The following is an 8,979-nucleotide window of genomic DNA, read 5'->3' as shown; positions in this document are numbered from 1 at the left end:
AGAACATTATCTCGGAAAGCAAAAATGGGTGTTTGAAGGAATAGTGGTTCCACCAATATTATATGGCTGCGAGGTGTGGGCTATAGATAGAGTTGTGCAGAGAGGGTGGATGTGTTGGAAATGAGATGTTTGAGGACAATATGTGGTGTGAGGTGGTTTGATCGAGTAAGTAATGAAAGGGTAAGAGAGATGTGTGGTAATAGAAAGAGAGTGGTTTGTAAGAGCAGAAGAGGGTGTTTTGAAATGGTTTTGTCACATGGAGAGAATGAGTGAGGAAAGATTGACCAAGAGGATATATGTGTCAGAGGTGGAGGGAACGAGGAGAAGTGGGAGGCCAAATTGGAGGTGGAAAGATGGAGTGAAAAAGATTTTGAGCGATCGGGGCCTTAACATGCAGGAGGGTGAAAGGCGTGCAAGGAATAGAGTGAATTGGAACGATGTGGTATACCGGGGTCGACGTGCTGTCAATGGATTGAACCAGGGCATGTGAAGCGTCTGGAATAATCCATGGAAAGTTGTGGGGCCTGGATGTGGAAAGGGAGCTGTGGTTTCGGTGCATTATACATGACAGCTAGAGACTGAGTGTGAACGAATGTGGCCTTTGTTTTATTTTCCTAGCGCTACCTCGCGCACATGCGGGGGAGGAGGTTGTCATTTCATGTGTAGCGGGGTGGCGACGGGAATGAATAAAGGCAGCATGTATGGATTATGTACATGTGTATATATATATGTATATGTCTCTGTAAGTATATATATGTATACGTTGAAATGTATAGGTATGTATATGTGCGTGTGTGGACGTGTATGTGTATGTGGGTGGGTAGGGCCATTCTTTCGTCTTCATTGCACTACCTCGCTAACACGGGAGACAGCGACAAAGTATAATAAAATAAATAATAAAATAATCTCCATCTTCACACTGCCCCCTAGGTCCCTGTTTTAAGCGTTTTGCATCACGGATATGGTAAAGACAATGGACTATTATTCCTCTAGTCTAGCCACAAAGACAACCGCAGTTTCCGCTCATTCTTCTCTTATTTGCTGTCAGGTAGTTTGAAGTACATGCAACCCAATTATTGAGCAAGACCTTGGTTTTATTTATAACGCAAGCATATGTAGAAAAGTAATAATAGGCATACAGTTAGAACATTTATCTATTCACAGGAAAACTAGAACCAAATACTGTTCGTAAACATTCACTAGTAGCATAAAAAATAAACAAAAACAAAAAATATATAATACGTAAGCACAGTTCTGAAATAAATCACTAATAAAAAAACTGATATTAACAATGCATGGCAGATAAGACATCTATGTCAATTTATCTTACATTAATATCAAGTTTTACAATACCGACATTAAGTCGATCCACTTGACACTTTCAAACATCGCTGGTTCTTCCACCGACAGCAGTACACTAGTACTCATCATAATACAAGAAAACAAGTTGGAAAGAATAAATAAAGAATTACAATGACAATCAATCTCCTCAAAAGTGCGTCGATGTATGACACATACATCCATAATGCTTTAACAGAAAAACTTCATTACCTATTTACAAGGGGAAATAATGAAGCCAATAAATGTTCTGTTATGTTTCAGTCGATATTATCTTCTTAGGGTATTTACAGTTGTCCTCATTATCAGCTGGGGAGCAGCTGACTGCTTACTGTTTCATCACGTACATAATGGTTTTTAAAAAAATTTGCAATCACTGTATATAAATTTAGCGGTATTGTTTTTTTCCTTCAGCATAAAAATCTAACTTTTTAAGGCTAAGAACTCTTCCTCACCAACTTCAGTGTCATCCATCTGAGCCCTTATAGATGACTGGGTAGTACTAGCTGATGGATACATAAAACCATTACCAACTTCTTGTTTCACTTCCTGAGCTGTTTGATAGCAGGACATCATCTTGTCAAGCCGAAGTTCACTGTGGCACATGATAGCTCACACAGGCGAGAAGCCATTCAATTTAAGTCCAGTCAGGTCAAGGATTCTCGCCTGTGTGAGCTTAATGTGCTGCACTAAATAAATCCTCTGGGAGAAGGTCTTTTGGCTGGTCTTATGAATAGCAGTGTGCTTCATTAAAGGTTTCCTTTGGGAGAGTCTTTTGGCACTGTGACCATTCATACTGCCAGTGCCAAAAGACTCTCCCTAAGGAAGTCTTTAATGCCTTTAATGACTATAATGGCACTGAAAACATTCATATTTTCTGACTTATATAGTATGCATGGAAAAACCTGAATGCTGTTTAGAATATTCATAAGAAAAGGAAATAAAGCATGAATTAGAGTCTGTAGTGTTATGAGTGAGTCTTTTATAAAATATATGCGAGACTATGTAAAAGTTGTTCGGTCACCATGTTTACTTACTGGTATTACAGATGGGGTATTGTGTTAGATGATAACAAGATTGGATGACAGTGATGTGAAATATAATAATGGAGAAATAGAAAAGAAGCTGCCAATGTATGCAGCCAATATTGAAATAGTGAGCAAGCTTGGAAAGAAGACTTGTGTGAGGAAGTAACAGGAAAGATTGAATGTATATTGGCAAAAGGTGACAGCAAATGATGTGAGGGGAGTGGGTGAGGAATGGAATGTATTTAGGGAAGCAGTAATGGCATGAGCAAAAGATGCATGTGGCATGAGAAAGGTGGGAGGTGGGCAGATTAGAAAGGGTAGCGAGTGGTGGGATGAAGAAGTAAAGTTGTTAGTCAAAGACAAAAGAGAGGCTTTAGGAAGACACTTACAAGGAAGGGGTGCAAATGACCAGGAGAAGTATAAAAGAAAGCGGTGGGAGGTCAATAGGAAGGTGCGAGGTTTGAAAAAGAGGGCACCTGAGAGTTGGGGTGAGAGAGTACCATCAAAATCTAAGGAGAATAAAAAGATGTTTAGAAAGGAGGTAAATAACATGAGTAAGACAAGAGAAAAACAGCAGCATGGGTGAAGGGGGAAAGGGGTGAAGTAATAACAAGTAGTGACGAAGTGGGAAGGGGATAGATTGAGTATTTTGATGGTTTGTTGAATGTGTTTTATGATGGAGGGGCAGATGCACAGTGTTTTGGTCGGGGCGGTATGTGAAGTGTGAGGGTCAAGGAGAATGGTTTGGTTAAGAGAAAAGAGGAAGCGAAAGCTTTGCGGAAGATGGAATCCTACAAGGCAGCGGGTTTGGATGGTATTGCAATAGAATTTATTAAGGAAGGGGGTGGCTGTGTTATTCATTGGTTGTTAAGGATGTTCAATGTATGTATGACTTATGGGGAAGTGCCCGAGGACTGGCGGAATGCATGCATAGTGCCATTTTACAAAGGCAAAGGGGGTAAAGGTGAGTGTTCAAACTACTGAGGCATAAGTCTGTTAGGTATTCCTGGGAAATTGTAAGGGATGGGATGGTATTGATTGAGAAGGTGAAGGCATGTACAGAGCATCATATGGGGGAGGAGCAGTGTGGTTTCATAAGTGGTGGAGGATGTGTGGATCAGGTGTTTGTTCTGAAGAATGTGTGATAAATACTCTAAAAAAACAGATTGATTTGTATGTAGCATTTATGGATCTGGAGAAGGCATATGATAGGGTTGATATAAGCTATAAGCAGTGAATAGTTTTTCCCAAAGATGTAAGGCATATGTATGAGTAGGAAGAGAGAGTGACTGGTTCCCAGTGAAGGTCGGTCTTCGGCAGGGGTGTGTGATGTCCCCATGGTTATTTAATTTGTTTATGGATGGGGTGGTTAGGGAGGCAAATGCAAGAGTCTTGGAGAGATGGGCGAGTATGGTGTCTGTTGAGGAGGAGGGGGCTTGAGAAGTGAGCCAGTTGCTGTTCGCCGATGATACAGCTCTGGTGGCTGATTTGAGTGATAAAATGCAAAAGTTGATGACTGAATTTGGAAAAGTGTGCAAAAGGAGAAAGTTGGGGGTAAACATAAATAAGAACAGGGTTATTAGGTTCAGTAGGGTTGAGGAACAAGTAAATTGGGATGTGAGTTTGAATGAAGAAAAATTGGAGGAAGTAAAGTGTTTTACATATCTGGGAGTGAACTTAGCAGCAAATGGAACCATGGAAGCAGATGTGGCACAGGGTGGGGGAGGGGGCCAAGGTTCGGCGAAGCGATGAAGAATGTGTGGAAGGAGAAAACGTTATCTCTGTAGAGCAAAAATGGGTACGTTTGAATGAATAGTAGTTCCAACAATATCATATGGTTGCAAGGCATGGGCTACAGATAGGGTTGTACGGAGGAGGGTGGATGTGCTGGAAATGAGATGCTTGAGGACAATATATTGTGTGAGGTTGTCTGATCACGTAAGCAATGAAAGAGTAAGAGAGATGTGTGGAAATAAAAAGAGTGGGGCAGAGAGAGCAGAGGAAGGTGTGTTGAAATGGTTTGGACATATGGAGAGAATGAGAGGAAAGATTGACAAAGAGGATATATGTGTCAAAGGTAGAGGGAACAAGGAGAAGCAGGCCAAATTGGAGGTGGAAGGATGCAATGAAAAAGATTTTGAGCGATTAGAGCCTTAACATACAGGAAGTTGTGAGGCGTGCCAGGACTAAAGTGTATTGGAACAATGTGGTATACCGGGGTCGACGTGCCGTCAATTGACTGAACCAGCGAATGTGAAACGTCTGGGGAAAACGATGGAAAGGTCTGTGGGGCATGGATGTGGACAGGGAGCTGTGGTTTTGGTGTATTACAATTGATAGATAGAGACTGACTGTGAACAAATGCGGCCTTTTTTCTGTTTTCCTGGCACTAACTTGCTGAGGCATGGGGTAGTAATGCTGTTTCCAGTGGGGAAGGGTTACGAGAGGAATAGATGAAGGCAAGCACGTATGATTATGTACATGTGTATATATGTATGTCTTTGTATGTGTAGGTATATGTATGTATACATGTACTTGTATATGTATGTATGAGTGCATGTATGGGCGTTTATGTGTTATATGTGTATATGAGTGGATGGGCCATTCTTCATCTGTTTCCTGGCACTACCTCGCGGATGCGGTAAACGGTGATCAAGTATATCAAATAGATAAATAATCTTCTTCTTAGGGTATCTACAATTATCCTCGTTATCAGTTGGGGAGTGGCTGCTTTACTGTTTCATAATGTACAGAATGGTTTAAAACTTTTTTGCAATGACGTTATATAAATTTAGTGGTATTATTTTCTTCAGCATAAAAATTAACTTTTTAAGGCTAAGAATTCTTCCTTATCAATTTCAGTGTCATCCCTCTGAGTCCTTCCAGATGACTGGGGAAGTACTGCCTGATGGATTCTTAAACATTACCAACTTCCTGTTTCACTTCATGAGCTGTCTGACTACAGGACATCATCTTGTCAAGCAGACAATCACTGTGGCACATGAAAGCTCACACAGGCAAGAAGCCATTCAACTCGAGTCCAGTCAGGTCAAGGATTCTCGCCTGAGTGTGCTTAATGTGCTGCGCTAAATAAATCCTCTGGGAGAAGGTCTTTTGGCTGGTCTTATGAATAGCAGTGTGCTTCATTAAAGGTTTCCTTTGGGAGAGTCTTTTGGCACTATGCCCATTCATACTGCCAGTGCCAAAAGACTCTCCCTAAAGAAGTCTTTAATGCCTTTAATGACTACAATGGCACTGAAAACACTCATATTTTCTGACTCTTATATAGTATGCATGGATAAACGTGAATGCTGTTTACAATATTCATTGGAAAAGAAAGTAAAGCATGAATTAGAGTCTGTGGTGTTAAGAATGAGTCTTTTAGAATACATGCAAGACTATGTAAAAGTTGTGCGGTCACCATGTTTAACTGTTGGCATTACAGATAACGATATTGGTTGACAATAATGTGAAATTTAACCAAAGAGAAACAGAAAGGAGGTTGTCAATGCATGCAGCCAATACTGTGGTAAGTGAGTGAGTTTGGAAATGAGACTTGTGTGAGGAAGTACCAGGAGAGATTGGCAAAAGGTGAGAGCAAATGACGTAAGGGGAGTGGGTGAGGAATGGTATGTATTTAGGGAAGCAGTAATGGCATGAGCAAAAGATGCTGATTAGTAAGGGTAGTGAGTGGTGGGATGAAGAAGTAAATTTTTTGGCAAAGAGAAAAGGGAGGCGTTTGGAAGACACTTACAAGGAAGGAGTGCAAATGACCATGAGATGTATAAAAGAAAGCGGCAGGAGCTCAAGAGGAAAATGCAAGGTTCACATGAGGGCCAATGAGATTTGGGGTAAGAGAGTATCATTAAACTTTAGGGACAATAAAAAGATGTTTTGGAAGGAGGTGAATAATGTGCATAAGACAAGAGAACAAATAGGAACATCGCTGAAGGGGGAAAGGGGGGAAGCAATAACAGGTAGTGAGGAAGTAAGAGGGAGATGGAGTGAGTATTTTCAAGGTTTGTGGAACGTGTTTCATGATAGATTGGCAGATGTACAGTGTCTTGGTTGGGAGGGTATGCAAAGTGAGAAGGTCACGGAGAATGGCTTGATTAAGAGAGAGGAGGTAGTGAAACCTTTGCGGAAGATGAAATCCAGCAAGGTGGCAGGTTTGGATGGTACTGCAGTAGAAATTATTACGAAAGGGAGTGACTGTGTTGTTGATTGGTTGGGAAGGACATTATATGTATGTATGGATCATGGTGAAGTGCCTGAGGATTGGCGGAATGCATGCATAGTGCCATTTTACAAAGGCAAAGGGGATACAGATGAGTGTTCAAACTACAGAGGAATAAGTTTGTTGAGTATTTCAGTTAAATTGTATAGGAGTTTATTAACTAAGACGGTGAAGGCACATACATAGCATCAAATGGGGGAAGAGAAGTGTGGTTTCAGAAGTGGTAGGGGATGAGTGGATCAGGTGGTTGCTTTGAAGAATGTGTGAGAAATACTTAGAAAACAGATGGATTTGTATGTAGCATTTATGGATCTGAAGAAGACACATGGTAGGGTTGATAGAGATGCTTTGTGGAAAGTATTGAGTATATGATGTGGGAGGTAAGTTGCTAGAAGTGAAAAGTTTTTACCAAGGATGTAAGGCATGTGTACGAGTAGGATGATAGGAGGGTGACTGGTTCCCAGTGAAGGCTGGTCTGGTGCAAGGATGTGTGATGTCCCCATGGTTGTTTAATTTGTTATGGATGGGGTGGTTAGGGAGGTAAATGCAAGAGCTTTGGAGAGAGGGGGCGAGTATGTAGTCTGTTGGGGATGAGAGGGCTTGGGAAGTGAGTCAGTTGTTGTTCAACTAGTGATGCAGCACTGGTGGCTGATCAAGTGAGAAACTGCAGAAGTTGGTGGTTGAGTTTGGAAAAGTGTGTGAAAGGAGAGAGTTGAGACTAAATGTGAATAAGAGCAAGGTTATTAGGTTCAGTATGGTTGAGGGACAAGTAAATTGGAATGTGAGTTTGAATGAAGAAAACTTGGAGGAAGTGAAGTGTTTTAGATATCTGGAAGTGACTTAGCAGCTAATAGAACCATGTTAGTGGAAGTGAGTCACAGAGTAGGGGAGAGGGCAAAGGTTCTGGGAGCAATGGAGAATGTTTGGAAGGAGAGAATGTTATCTTGGAGAGCAAAAATGGGTATGTTTGAAGGAATAATAGTCGCAAAAATATTACATGATTCCGAGTCATGGGATATAGATAGGGTTGTATGGAGGAAGGAGGATGTGCTGGAAATTAAATGTTTAAGAACAATATGGGATGTGAGGTGCTTTGATCGAGTAAGTAATGAAAGGGTAAGAGAGTGTGGAAATAATGAGTGTGTGGCTGAGAGAGAAGAGGGTGTGTTGAAATGGATAGGACATATGGAGAGAATGAGTACGGAAAGATTGACAAAGAGGATATATATATGTCAGAGGTGGAGGGATCAAGGAGAGGCAGGAGACCAAACTGAAGGTGGAAGGATGGAGTGAAAAAAGATCTTGAATGATCAGCACCTGAACATACAGGAGGTTGAGAGGTGTGCAAGGAATAGAGTGAATTGGAACGATGTGGCATACCAGGACTGAACCTGGGCATGTGAAACGTCGGGGGTAAACCATGGAAAGGTTTGCAGGGCCTGGATGAGCTGTGGTTTCGGTGCTTTACAAACGACAGCTAGAGACTGAGTGTGAATGAATGTGGCCTCTTTTGTCTGTTTTACTGGCGCTACCTTACTGAGGCAGGGGGTAGCGATGTTCCTTCCTGTGCGGCAGGTTAACGCCAGGAAAGGATGGAGGCAAGCAAATATGAATATGTACATGTGTATATGTTCATATGTCTTTGTATGTATAGTTATATGTATATGTGTTTATATATATATATATATATATATATATATATATATATATATATATATATATATAAAGAGGGGCAAGTATGAAGTCTGTTGTGGATGAGAGAGCTTGGGAAGTGAGTCAGTTGTTGTTCGCTGATGATACAGCGCTGTTGGCTGATTCAAGTGAGAAACTGCAGAAGCTGGTGACTGAGTTTGGTAAAGTGTGTGAAAGAAGAAAGTTAAGAGTAAATGTGAATAAGAGCAAGGTTATTAGGTACAGTAGGGTTGAGGGTCAAGTCAATTGGGAGGTAAGTTTGAATGGAGAAAAACTGGAGGAAGTAAAGTGTTTTAGATATCTGGGAGTGGATCTGGCAGCGGATGGAACCATGGAAGCGGAAGTGAATCATAGGGTGGGGGAGGGGGCGAAAATCCTGGGAGCATTGAAGAATGTGTGGAAGTCGAGAACATTATCTCGGAAAGCAAAAATGGGCATGTTTGAAGGAATAGTGGTTCCAACAATGTTGTATGGTTGCGAGGCGTGGGCTATGGATAGAGTTGTGCGCAGGAGGGTGGATGTGCTGGAAATGAGATGTTTGAGGACAATGTGTGGTGTGAGGTGGTTTGATCGAGTAAGTAATGTAAGGGTAAGAGAAATGTGTGGAAATAAAAAGAGCGTGGCTGAGAGAGCAGAAGAGGGTGTTTTAAAATGGTTTGGGCACATGGAGAGAATAAGTGAGGA

Source organism: Panulirus ornatus, chromosome 9 (genome assembly GCF_036320965.1).
Source record: "Panulirus ornatus isolate Po-2019 chromosome 9, ASM3632096v1, whole genome shotgun sequence".
Taxonomy (NCBI): Eukaryota; Metazoa; Arthropoda; class Malacostraca; order Decapoda; family Palinuridae; genus Panulirus; species Panulirus ornatus.
This window is presented reverse-complemented; position numbering follows the sequence as displayed.